Source organism: Oreochromis niloticus, linkage group LG14, assembly GCF_001858045.2.
Source record: "Oreochromis niloticus isolate F11D_XX linkage group LG14, O_niloticus_UMD_NMBU, whole genome shotgun sequence".
Classification (NCBI taxonomy): domain Eukaryota; kingdom Metazoa; phylum Chordata; class Actinopteri; order Cichliformes; family Cichlidae; genus Oreochromis; species Oreochromis niloticus.
Window position 1 is genome coordinate 40025783 of NC_031979.2, and position 13369 is coordinate 40039151.

General features: G+C 46.2%; 2 long non-coding RNA genes across 5 annotated transcripts; both read left to right on the forward strand.

The window, feature by feature from the left end:
* The first annotated feature begins 5031 nt into the window (after positions 1–5031).
* LOC112842183 (uncharacterized) lies at positions 5032–6356 on the forward strand. 3 transcript variants are annotated; one of them, XR_003213891.1, is made up of 4 exons: positions 5032–5236; positions 5311–5399; positions 5471–5833; positions 6016–6356. It is a non-coding gene; the product is annotated as an uncharacterized LOC112842183 (long non-coding RNA). The 3 variants fall into 3 exon arrangements; XR_003213892.1 differs by lacking the exon at positions 5471–5833; XR_003213890.1 differs by lacking the exon at positions 5032–5236 and having other exon boundaries at positions 5243–5399.
* Positions 6357–11426: 5070 nt separating this feature from the next.
* Positions 11427–13055, forward strand: LOC112842181 (uncharacterized). 2 transcript variants are annotated; one of them, XR_003213888.1, is made up of 4 exons: positions 11427–12175; positions 12250–12338; positions 12410–12772; positions 12947–13055. It is a non-coding gene; the product is annotated as an uncharacterized LOC112842181 (long non-coding RNA). The 2 variants fall into 2 exon arrangements; XR_003213889.1 differs by lacking the exon at positions 12410–12772 and having other exon boundaries at positions 11429–12175.
* Positions 13056–13369: the final 314 nt, after the last annotated feature.

The window sequence follows — 13369 nt, forward strand, 5'->3', positions numbered from 1 at the left end:
TTTATATTTCAAAATCACAACAATCTTCCAATTTAGAACTACGAGTTAAAAAGAACTAACATAAATAAAATACACTTCAGCTAAATACTTCTAATTTATTTTCCCAAACCACGCGGAGCCGCAGTATAAGGACTAAAGAGCCGCATGCGGCTCCGGAGCCGCGGGTTGCCGACCCCTGGTATAGACTCTGAAGTACGAATATCAAGTGGCAAGTGATTCCCAGTGTTGGGAAGGGTACATTTAAATGTATTTCACTACAGATTGCAGAATACATGCCCCAAAATGTATTTTGTAACATATTTGTAACTGAATACTTTGGATTACTTAATCTATTGTCATAATTTTTACAACTACATGAATGTCCTATTGCTGTGTGACTTATTACTATTACTGAAGGTTACTCGCCATACCAATACCAACTAGATTTTTAAATCTTAATATAAAATGAGTAAAAGTAGGGTGGACATTAGGTAAGGCTGCACTTTTTGCAGCGATCTCGTACAGAAAACTATTTCTGTATCAGTAATATGTTTTCTTTCTGTCTGTTAATAATCATGTGGAACTGCACATGATTATTTGCAACTAGCAGGTTGTTAATGCTATCCATCAAGTCTAAAAACAGCATGTTAATACGTGGAGATCCTGAAAGCTGCTCCAAAAAGGATCAGATTATATTTGAAATATTTGTTCAATTCTCCTCCAAACCCCAGCAGCTGTCTGCTGTAAGTTTTGACTGTTTACTAAAATAATAATAAAAGTGTTCCAACATCTCACTGGTTTTGTTCAGGCATACATGTGTACCGTGTTTATTAAAAGAGATGAAGCTTGCGTTTCTGTCATGTAGTGATTATGCTTAGCTGTATGACGCTTATTAGACATGAAACAGATGATACATAAAAGTGAATTTTGCCAAAGTGCTTAAGATTCTTTTTTAAATTATCTTTTTTTCTTAACGAAATCTACGACATCATGTGTAATTTTTTAATGTCATGTGTAATTTCCATTGCAAATATTAATCACAGTTAAATTAAGAGGGGATGGAGCTGTGATGTCATCACGTACACTGCCGTTACAATTGTAGAACGATTGCGCTACATTCTCGGGAAGTCCGAACTCCCGTGTGAACTTAGGTCTGGACTAGTGAAAGTATTTAGAAACAGTCTAACAGTCTGCAGTCTATGAACTAACCTCAGCTAACACCAGCTAACAATGTTAGCTGTGTTGAGTATCCTTCATTAATAGTAATAAAAATCACACAGCAATAGCACATTGAAGATAATGAAGTTTCCCATTCTACTTTCTACTATTCCCATTCGGAATTTCCAAGTAAGAAATGCATTGTGAAGGCCCGATCTCCTCTATGCTTCAGTCGAGACCTCGGCTGTACTAAGAGCATCTGGCTGGACCATCTCGGTGCTCTTTTGGGGTTTTATATGTTGAGGAGTTTCCTTAAAGCATTTAACACTTTGAGAGTAAGTAAAAGACTCATGAAATCAATTTAGATGCAGCTGTTCATCTGCATCCAAAGTTCAAAGGTCACTCTCTGAGAATGCCAGTGTTCACATTGTGGACAGAGAAAACAGTTTGAAAGAGGAGTGAACGAAGCATCTATGTCCACTGTGAGCGACCATCTTTGAACAGAGGGTGGGGCTTACCACACCAACTGTCTGCCATCTATAATCCGGTCGTTTTAACGCCCACTCACACCTTGGGTCAGTTGATTTCAGTAGGTCACATGATGGGGGTCAGGGTCTTTGAGTGGTTTCACCTGCTGATGATGACACACACCCTTTTCACACCTTGGGTCATGTGATGAGCAGTGTTGGTCAAGTTACTTGAAAATACTAATTAGTTACTAATTACTGATCACTTCTCTAAGAAAGTAATCCCATTACTTATGTGTAATAAAGCAACAGACCTTTCAGCCCAATTCTATTTTTTCTCCATAAACCATCATATAAAACTGAATCAAATGAAAAAGTCTCTTTTTAAAACTTGTTTCATTAGTTTTAATCTTTTAACTTTTTGCATCAAGCAAAAATTAAATTATATGCAACAGTCTTTGACTTGAAGAAATATGTTTAACATTTAAACATATTGTCTGCATATTCCAGCATATAAACTAAAATCATGTTTTGTGTTTACACTCACTCTTTCAAATAGATGCAAGTAAAACACAGCAGAAAATAAATAAAATCAAAGATTCAGCAGCACTTAAATCTATTGTCACCTGTTTAGCAGCAATGGGGCGGGTGGAGGTTTGCCCACAGCGGTCATTCAAGATTCAAGATTCAAAGATTCAAAGTGCTTATTGTCATGTGTATAGAAGAAAAAGCATTTCTCCCTGCAATGAAAACCCTCCTTTGCTGTCCATACACAAATGTATGGAAGGTAAGAGTTGGAGGAACAAGATAAATAAGGATAAAAAATAGTGAAAGATAAATAAATAAGTACAAAAATAAGTCAATGAAGATAAGTGAGGTATGCAGTTGTCAATGTAAATGGATGTACAAAGGAGCTTAATGTACAAAATGAACTTAGTGTGAAAATTATCCTGATGTGTAAATTGCATTTGAGGTAGGTCAGCTGTTCAGGAGTCTGATAGCAGTGGGGAAGAAGGAGTGATCATGTCAGTGGGAGGATCCGGGGGTTTCTTTGTGAATGTCATATTCCCATCGCAGCGTGCTCAGTGCTTGTTACTTGAAAAAAGTTCAATTCAATTCAGTTTTATTTATATAGCGCCAAATCACAACAGCAGTCGCCTCAAGGCGCTTTATATTGTACAGTAGATACAGAGAAAAACTCAACAATCATATGACCTCCTATGAGCAAGCATTTTGGCGACAGTGGGAAGGAAAAACTCCCTTTTAACAGGAAAAAACCTCCGGCAGAACCAGGCTCAGGGAGGGGCGGGGCCATCTGCTGCGACCGGTTGGGGTGAAAGAAGGAAAACAGGATAAAGACATGCTGTGGAAGAGAGACAGACATTAATAACAGATATGATTCGATGCAGAGAGGTCTGTTAACACATAGTGAGTGAGAAAGGTGACTGGAAAGGAAAAACTCAATGCATCATGGGAATCCCCGGCAGCCTACGTCTATTGCAGCATAACTAAGGGAGGATTCAGGGTCACCTGGTCCAGCCCTAACTATATGCTTTAGCAAAAAGGAAAGTTTGAAGCCTAATCTTGAAAGTAGAGATAGTGTCTGTCTCCTGAATCCAAACTGGAAGCTGGTTCCACAGAAGAGGGGCCTGAAAACTGAAGGCTCTGCCTCCCATTCTACTTTTAAATACTCTAGGAACAACAAGTAGGCCTGCAGTGTGAGAGCGAAGTGCTCTAATAGGGTGATATGGTACTACAAGGTCATTAAGATAAGATGGGGCCTGATTATTTAAGACCTTGTATGTGAGGAGCAGGATTTTGAATTCTGGATTTAACAGGAAGCCAATGAAGGGAAGCCAAAACAGGAGAAATATGCTCTCTCTTTCTAGTCCCTGTCAGGACTCTTGCTGCAGCATTTTGGATCAGCTGAAGGTTTTTCAGCGAGTTTTTAGGACATCCTGATAATAATGAATTACAGTAGTCCAGCCTGGAAGTAATAAATGCATGAACTAGTTTTTCAGCATCACTCTGAGACAGGATATTTCTAACTTTAGAGATGTTGCACAAATGGAAGAAAGCAGTCTTACATATTTGTTTAATATGTGCGTTGAAGGACATGTCCTGGTCAAAAATGACTCCAAGGTTCCTCACAGTGTTACTGGAGGCCAAGGTAATGCCATCCAGAGTAAGAATCTGGTTAGATACCATATTTCTAAGATTTTCTGGACCGAGTACAATAACCTCAGTTTGATCTGAATTAAGAAGCAGAAAGTCAGCGGCCATCCAGGTCTTTATGTCTTTAAGACATTCCTGCAGTTTAACTAATTGGTGTGTGTTACCTGGCTTCATGGATAGATAGAGCTGCGTGTCATCTGCATAGCAGTGAAAATGTATGCTATGTCTTCTAATGATGCTGCCTAAGGGAAGCATGTATAATGTAAATAGAATTGGTCCTAGCACTGAACCCTGTGGAACACCATAATTGACCTTAGTGTGTGAAGAGGACTCTCCATTTACATGCACAAATTGGAGTCTATTAGATAGATATGATACAAACCACTGCAGTGCAGTACCTGTAATACCTACAGCATGTTCTAATCGCTCTAATAGGATATTATGATCAACAGTATCGAACGCTGCACTGAGGTCTAGCAGGACAAGCACAGAGATGAGTCCACTGTCAGAGGCCATAAGAAGATCATTTGTAACCTTCACTAAAGCTGTTTCTGTGCTGTGATGAGCTCTGAAACCTGACTGAAACTCTTCAAATAAGCCATTCCTCTGCAGATGATCTGTTAGCTGTTTGACAACTACTCTTTCAAGGATGTTTGATATGAAAGGAAGGTTGGAGATTGGCCTATAATTAGCTAAGACTGCTGGGTCTAGAGATGCTTTTTAAGTAAAGGTTTAACTACAGCCAGCTTGAAGGCCTGTGGTACATAGCCGATTATTAGAGATAGGTTGCTCATATTTAAGATTGAAGAATTAATTAATGGCAGGACTTCTTTGAGCAGTTTTGTAGGAATGGGGTCTAAAAGACACGTTGATGGTTTGGAGGAATTAATTATTGAAGTTAACTCAGAAAGATCAATTGGAGAAAAAGAGTCTAACTTAACATCTATGGTACTAAAAGTAGCTGTAGATAATATTACATCTGTGGGATGATTATTGGTAATTTTTTCTCTAATGATAAAAATTTTATTTGTGAAGAAGTTCATGAAGTCATTACTAGTTAACGTTAAAGGGATTGTTGGCTCAGTAGAGCTCTGACTGTTTGTCAGCCTGGCTACAGTGCTGAAGAGAAACCTGGGGTTGTTCTTATTTTCTTCAATCAGTGACGAACAGTAAGATGTTCTGGCTTTGCGGAGGGCTTTCTTATAAATGTAGCCGGATGGGCTACTCGCCTTTCTTTTCTCTCTCTCTCGCTCGCTCGCTCTCCTGCGCTCGCTCTTACTGCAAAACTAGGTCAATTGGGAACCCACCTGCATATTGATTGCAGGCTGGCACCAGGTATAAAGCTAAGCCGGTGCTTCTTTGGATTATTCCTCCCATGCATTCAGCGCAAAGCAGCAATAAATGCTGACACTCTGCGACGGACTGATCGGCAAGAGTAGATCATATGACAGCCACAGGTATGCTCTCGCTTAACCTCAGATTCCCTCTCAGTATTGGAATGTATAGTAATAGTTTTTGCGGCCTGTTGTAGCGCGGCAGGTTGTTTTATTCCGGCGTTGCGGAGAGAGGTGCTTGTGTGATTTCCCCCACCAGTGAGAGTATAGCGCCTCCGGTCCTGGGGTAAGCTGTTCAAACTATTTTTATTAGCGTTCACCACTACAAGAGGCTAAGGTTACATTTATCTGTTTTAGGGTTTGAGCGCTGCCTTCACCTCCGTGGCAACTCACACAGCCTTAAGTGAAGAATCAAGACACCTGCCTAGCCGTTGTTGTGAGGGCTCCTCCTCAGTGGAGCCTGCTGTCTTCTCTTGTCTTGTTTGGTTTTGAATTGTTTTACCTTGTCTTATTTGGTTTTATTAAGTAGGCCTACCATTTCCTGGTTCGCCTGGTTTTATTTTATCTCTGGATTGTTGCGTGTGCCCATGCTTCTGTGATCGGGCTGAAGCAATTCTTTGCCCGAGTGTCGTGCCGGGGATTTTAAATTGCCCCCGTTGCTGGTCTTAGCCTGTGGGGAGCCAGACCAGCTCGCGATTGAGGCTGGGACCATTACTACCAGTACGGGTGGACCCGCGGGGCACAAGCCTTCCTCTGTGTGTGTGTGTGTGTGTGTGTGTGTGTGTGTGGTTTCTTTTATTAAAGCTATTAAAGTGTGTTTTAGTTCTTTGTATCATCTGTAGCGAGCCTGACGCTCAGTGTCCTGTTATTCTTTTAACATATTTTTCTGTGTTTTCTTTTAGTGAACGGAGGACGTACCAGTGGCCCTGGGACCTTAGGTGGTGGGTCGTTTTCACACTTTCTTTTGTACAGCACCGGGTGGGCTGCAGTGATTTTCGTTTTGTGTGATTTTCTTTTGGGTCCACGGCTGCTGGTAAGTCCAAGTTCCATGATTGTTTTATTTTCACATTAAGACACTGTCAACAATGACGCTACATTTTGGTTTCTAATATTTTATTTATTTTTATTATAAATAAACTTTTAATATTGGAGCCAACCTGCCTCGGAGTGCATCCTTGAATCTGTGCGGCCTCTTTTTATTCCTTTTATCTATTTTTCTTAAATATATTTCCTAGGGGTGAAAATCCCCCTAGGTGGCGTTGTCATTTTATTTCCTTTTATCTAACCCCGCCGACCACTTGGTCACATACTTGGCGTTGGTCGACAGGATGCACATTTGAGGTAGATGTTTGGTTTTGTAAATTGTTTTATTTTTGTAGAGAGCATAGTTTACCTGTTTGAAGGCTCTATTTCTTTTTAAGTGTGATTATAGACAAGACAGCAGTATCCAGGTTTAGGAGGAAGAGTAATAGGATTTTAGCACCTTGCTGATTTAATTTTCCCTGTTTTGGTCTAAAATTTATTATGGAGGAAGAATTGCAGCAACTTAGAGACTTGGTAGCACAGTTAAAAGCAGATAATGAGCAATTGCGCCGGGATAGAGGCGCTGTGCTGGAGTCTGGTGGTGGTGCCGCGTCGGCCTCCTTCGCACCAGCTGGTTGCATACCAAATGTTGGTAGCCAAGCCGCTGTTACAGAGCGTTTGGTGGTGGTGCCTAGGGACCGTAAATGTCCCATGTTTAATGGCAGAACGGGCATCAATATATCTGAATGGGTTGAAGAGGTTCAAGCGTGCATGCGTGCCCGGCACCTGTCTGTTGCTGATCAAGCATTTTTTATTTTTGATCATTTAGAGGGAGAAGCAAGGGAGGAGATCAAATTTCGCCCTAATTCAGAGCGAGGGGATCCTGCTCGGGTGTTGACCATTTTAAAGGAACTGTATGGTAATGCGCAGTCCTATGTCACTCTGCAGCAGGCTTTCTTTTCGAGGAGACAGCGGGAGGGAGAGACTTTGCAGGAGTTTTCCTTAGCGCTAATGGCTTTGATGGAGCAAGTGAAACACAGTGCACCTGATGGCATGCGTAATGCAGAGGTGTTGCTCCGAGACCAGTTTGTAGAACATGTTGCTGACAGTGCTCTCCGCAGAGAGCTTAAACAATATGTTCGCCGTGTGCCTACTGCCACCTTGTTAGAGGTGCGTGGGGAAGCAATTAGATGGGAAAGAGAAGGGTTTCCAGGCGGTGTTCGCGACCGTGGCTATTCCCACCCATCAGCGTATGGTTTCCAGTGTGGGGTGCGCACTAGCCCTAGGTCTGCTCCTGTTGGTATGCCTGAGTCTGAGTGGCATGAGCTAAAGGAACTCCTAAAGCGCCAGCAAGAGCAGTTAAATCAGCTCACTGAGACAGTGGTTTCTTTACAGAACCCCCGAAGAGGTGTTCGGCCTTCACGGGCTGGCTCGGTGATTTGTCGCCGGTGTCAGCAGCCAGGACACTTTGCTAGGGAGTGCACTGGGGAGCGGGTTTCACGCCGCACCAGAGCAGGTTCTGATTCAGGCCCTCCTCGTACGGCAGTTGGCAATCACCTTTCCGCTACCCAGTCGGGAAACTAAAACCCTCTGAGCTGCAGATCCACAGTTCAGGTGGGGAGTTCACTGGCTCACAGAAAGATAGGATTGGCAGGTTAATTTCATCGTGTCCAAAGATGGATGTGCTGATTAGTGGGGTGACTGTCCCTTGTTTGGTGGATACTGGTTCCATGGTTTCCACCATTACAGAGAGCTTCTTTTTGACGCATTTTGCCCCTTGGGGACAAGAACGCCTTCAGTCATGCCATTGGTTACAGCTTCGGGCTGCCAATGGGCTTGCCATTCCTTACATTGGCTATTTGGAGCTCAGTGTACTCCTGTGTGGCAAGGAAATGCCCTCTTGTGGGATCCTCATAGTGAAGGACCCTCCTGGTGCCACGCCCTCTGTTCCTGGTATTTTAGGAATGAATGTCATCCGTCGCTGTTATCAAGAGCTGTTTGGGGCTTTCGGTGGCTCCTTGTTTAATTCTCCTTCTGTGTCACAGGCACCGAGACCAGTTTTGGAGGCCTTACATCAGTGTCACCAGTCTGCAGCCCAAGCCCCAGAGGACCGTGTTGGTACCGTCAAGGTACAGGGCCCGCGGGCCGTGCGGATACCTGGTGGTGTCATGCAGCTGGTGGCCACCACTTGTTCACAGCAGTTGTCAGGCCAGTCTGTGCTTTTCGAGCCTCCTGAGTCCGGGCTGCCAGTTGGGTTGCTGGCCTCTCCATGTTTGGTCCAGGTGGATAAGGGTGTTGCCTATATCCCAGTCACTAATGTGGGAACAGCTGAAGCTGTCCTCCACCCACGGACCCATTTAGGAGTGATCAGCCAAGCTACTGTTGTTAGCCTCCCTGCTGGTGTTGGTGAGGAACACTCTTTTCCCGCCACAGTTTCCTCCCATACAACCAGCAGCCCTGCTCGAGACATGGTGGATGCAATTGACCTGTCTGCTCTCGCTGAGTCAGAGCAACATGAGGTACGGTTACTTTTGCAAAAGTACCGCTCTGTTTTCTCCACTCATGAGGGAGACTTGGGCTGCACGAACCTTATCTCGCACGATATACCTCTGCTTGATGATGTACCCGTCCGGCAGAGGTATAGGCGGATTCCTCCTTCTGATTATGAGGCCGTCAGGGCCCATATCAATCAGCTATTGGAGGCCCAGGTAATTCGGGAGAGTAGCAGTCCTTATGCTTCTCCCATCGTGTTGGTCCGCAAGAAGGATGGAAGCCTCCGTCTGTGCGTTGACTACCGTTTGCTGAATAGCAAAACGAGGAAGGACGCCTTCCCTTTACCTCGCATCGAGGAAAGTCTGGATGCCCTTGCTGGCGCACGCTGGTTTTCTACCATCGATCTGGCCAGCGGGTACCACCAGGTGCCAGTCTCTGAGCAGGATAAGCCTAAGACCGCTTTTTGCACGCCGTTTGGCCTGTTCGAATGGAATCGAATGCCATTCGGGCTGTGCAATGCTCCTGGTACTTTTCAGCGCCTAATGCAGCGGATGTTCGGGGATCAGCAGTGTCAGTCGCTACTGCTGTACCTGGACGACATCATTGTGTTTTCCTCATCCGTTTCTCAGCATCTGCAACGGCTAGAGATGGTGATGAAAAGGCTGCAGCAAGAGGGGCTCAAGGCTAAGCTAGAAAAGTGTGCCTTTTTCCAGCAGAAGGTTAACTACTTGGGCCATGTAATCTCTTGTGAGGGTGTCTCCACAGATCCAGCCAAGGTTGACGCAGTAGCCAAGTGGCAGTGTCCTCGTTCCGTGTCAGAGTTGCGATCCTTTTTGGGTTTCGCCAGCTATTATCGGCGCTTTGTGGAGGGGTTTGCCACATTGGCGGCTCCCCTGCATCAAGTGGTGGCTAAATTGGCTGGCACCAAGACAAAGAAGGGCTCGGGACAGAGTTTGAGTGCTATCTGGACACCTCAGTGTGAGGAGAGTTTTGAGGCCCTGAAAGCCAAACTTGTGTCTGCCCCTGTGCTGGCGTATGCTGATTTCACACGTCCATTCATATTGGAGATTGACGCCAGTCACAGTGGCTTGGGTGCAGTCCTCTCCCAAGAAGTAGAGGGTGTTGTCCGGCCAGTGGCTTATGCCAGTCGAGGTCTCCGGCCCCATGAGCGCAATATGGACAATTACAGCTCTATGAAGCTGGAGTTTCTTGCGCTCAAGTGGGCCATGGCCGAGAAGTTTCGGGAGTACTTGCTGGGGCACAAGTGCGTGGTTTACACTGATAACAATCCACTCAGTTACCTCTCTTCAGCTAAGCTGGGTGCCACCGAGCAGAGGTGGGCCTCCCAGCTGGCGGCATTCGACTTTGAGATTAAGTATCGCTCAGGCCGCAGTAATAGGAATGCTGATGCTCTCTCCCGACAGTATGAGACGAGCTCCAGCCTGGCCGAGGGCGTGTTGCTTGGGACTCCCATCCCCACTTCGCTTCAGCAGGCTCCGTGTCCAGCAGTGCTGCCCGCTGTTACTCAGTCGGAGATTGGGGCCTTTCCGTCTCATTCTCCAGGGGATATTCGTGCTTTGCAGGAGGCTGATCCCCTCCTCAAGGATTTCTTGGTATACTGGAGGAGGCAGTCCCCGCCCTCTTCGGAGGAAAGGAGTCAGCTCCCCAAACCAGTCATGGTTCTGCTGCGTCAGTGGGACCGTCTGGTGGAGAAGGATGGCATCCTTTATCGCTGCATTTTGCGTCCGGGTGGAGGTGAGGAAGCCCTCCAACTTGTCCTTCCAGAGGCTCTGAAGCCTGAGACCTTGAGGCAACTGCACCAGGACCATGGGCACCAAGGTATTGAGCGTACCACTGAACTGGTCAGGCAGCGTTGCTATTGGCCCGGCATGTCCTCTGACATCAAGCAATGGGTTCAGTGTTGTGAACGCTGTCAGGTTGCAAAGGACTCGGAGTTGGGGTCTCATAGTTATATGGGTCACCTATTGGCGTCTAGGCCAAATGAAATCCTGGCCATAGACTTCACAGTGTTGGAACCTTCCCGTAGTGGAGTTGAAAACGTCTTGGTTATGACTGACGTTTTTAGCAAATACACTGTTGCAGTCCCTACCCGGGACCAGCGGGCCTCTACTGTGGCCCAGGCCCTGTTAACAGAGTGGTTTTTTAAGTTTGGCGTTCCTAGCCGCCTCCACTCTGACCAGGGTAGAAATTTTGAGAGTTTGGTGATGCAACAGCTATGCGAGTTGTATCGGGTAGCCAAGTCCCGTACAACCCCTTACCACCCAGCAGGTAATGGACAGTGCGAACGGTTTAACCGGACCCTCCACAACCTCCTACGGACCCTGCCATCATCTCGGAAACGTGACTGGGCTGCGTGCTTACCACACATGCTCTTTTGCTATAATAGCACACCCCATCAGGGCACTGGAGAGTCGCCGTTTTTCCTGATGTTTGGCAGGGATCCTAGGCTGCCTATTGATTTCCTTCTAGGCCGGGTTCAGGACCCAGTGCCTGGAGAGGTTCAGGACTGGGTGGCCGAGCATCAAGCCAGGTTAATGGTGGCTTTTGAGGGAGCTCGGGCACGGTTGTCGCTGGCTGCTGACCGTCGCAAGGAGCGCCATGACCAGAGAGTCCACCCTGTTCCTTTAAAGGTCGGTCAGCTGGTGTATCTTCGAGATCACAGCGCCCGGGGTCGGCACAAGATCCAGGACCTATGGAGCTCTGTGGTCTATCAGGTGTTGAGGGCACCCCAAGAGAATGGGGCTGTTTATACCATTGCCCCCGTGGTAGACTTGGAGAAGGTTCGGCATGTCCATCGCGACATGTTGAAGGCACAGGTCAGCCCGGGACCTCCTGCACCTGGTCCACAGGCTCCACCCCCGCCTGTGCCTGCTGACTCGGAGCGGACCTCTCTGAGTGATGATGAGTTGTGGCTCCTTGTCCCTGAGGTACCTTCACAACCTGTGGCACCTGTGGCGTCATCTTCTGATGCCTCTAGAGTTCCATCGGTGGAGCTCAGGTCTACTCCCAGTGTGATTGTAGCACCCTCGACCTCTGCTCCCCCAGGTTCTTCCTCAGGCTCTGTTGAACAGTCTGAGGTGAGTGGGTCACACTTGCGGAGAACAGCACGTTCAACAGCTGGTCAGCACTCGAATGTACATCACTTGCCACGTCCTGTTGAATCTGCACCAGTCGCTAATGCGCAGCTCGCCGTATTCAGGCCATGGTGTTAGGTTTCTTGAGTTATTGTCGGGGCGCCAATACAAAAAGGGGGGGTAGATGTAGCCGGATGGGCTACTCGCCTTTCTTTTCTCTCTCTCTCGCTCGCTCGCTCTACTGCTCTCGCTCTCTCCTGCGCTCGCTCTTACTGCAAAACTAGGTCAATTGGGAACCCACCTGCATATTGATTGCAGGCTGGCACCAGGTATAAAGCTAAGCCGGTGCTTCTTTGGATTATTCCTCCCATGCATTCAGCGCAAAGCAGCAGTAAATGCTGACACTCTGCGACGGACTGATCGGCAAGAGTAGATCATATGACAGCCACAGGTATGCTCTCGCTTAACCTCAGATTCCCTCTCAGTATTGGAATGTATAGTAATAGTTTTTGCGGCCTGTTGTAGCGCGGCAGGTTGTTTTATTCCGGCGTTGCGGAGAGAGGTGCTTGTGTGATTTCCCCCACCAGTGAGAGTATAGCGCCTCCGGTCCTGGGGTAAGCTGTTCAAACTATTTTTATTAGCGTTCACCACTACAAGAGGCTAAGGTTACATTTATCTGTTTTAGGGTTTGAGCGCTGCCTTCACCTCCGTGGCAACTCACACAGCCTTAAGTGAAGAATCAAGACACCTGCCTAGCCGTTGTTGTGAGGGCTCCTCCTCAGTGGAGCCTGCTGTCTTGTCTTGTCTTGTTTGGTTTTGAATTGTTTTACCTTGTCTTATTTGGTTTTATTAAGTAGGCCTACCATTTCCTGGTTCGCCTGGTTTTATTTTATCTCTGGATTGTTGCGTGTGCCCATGCTTCTGTGATCGGGCTGAAGCAATTCTTTGCCCGAGTGTCGTGCCGGGGATTTTAAATTGCCCCCGTTGCTGGTCTTAGCCTGTGGGGAGCCAGACCAGCTCGCGATTGAGGCTGGGACCATTACTACCAGTACGGGTGGACCCGCGGGGCACAAGCCTTCCTGTGTGTGTGTGTGTGTGTGTGTGTGTGGTTTCTTTTATTAAAGCTATTAAAGTGTGTTTTAGTTCTTTGTATCATCTGTAGCGAGCCTGACGCTCAGTGTCCTGTTATTCTTTTAACATATTTTTCTGTGTTTTCTTTTAGTGAACGGAGGACGTACCAGTGGCCCTGGGACCTTAGGTGGTGGGTCGTTTTCACACTTTCTTTTGTACAGCACCGGGTGGGCTGCAGTGATTTTCGTTTTGTGTGATTTTCTTTTCAAGTTCCATGATTGTTTTATTTTCACATTAAGACACTGTCAACAATGACGCTACATTTTGGTTTCTAATATTTTATTTATTTTTATTATAAATAAACTTTTAATATTGGAGCCAACCTGCCTCGGAGTGCATCCTTGAATCTGTGCGGCCTCTTTTTATTCCTTTTATCTATTTTTCTTAAATATATTTCCTAGGGGTGAAAATCCCCCTAGGTGGCGTTGTCATTTTATTTCCTTTTATCTAACCCCGCCGACCACTTGGTCACATAAAGCAGCAAACTATTTCTCCAGGCTAAATGATGATCCTC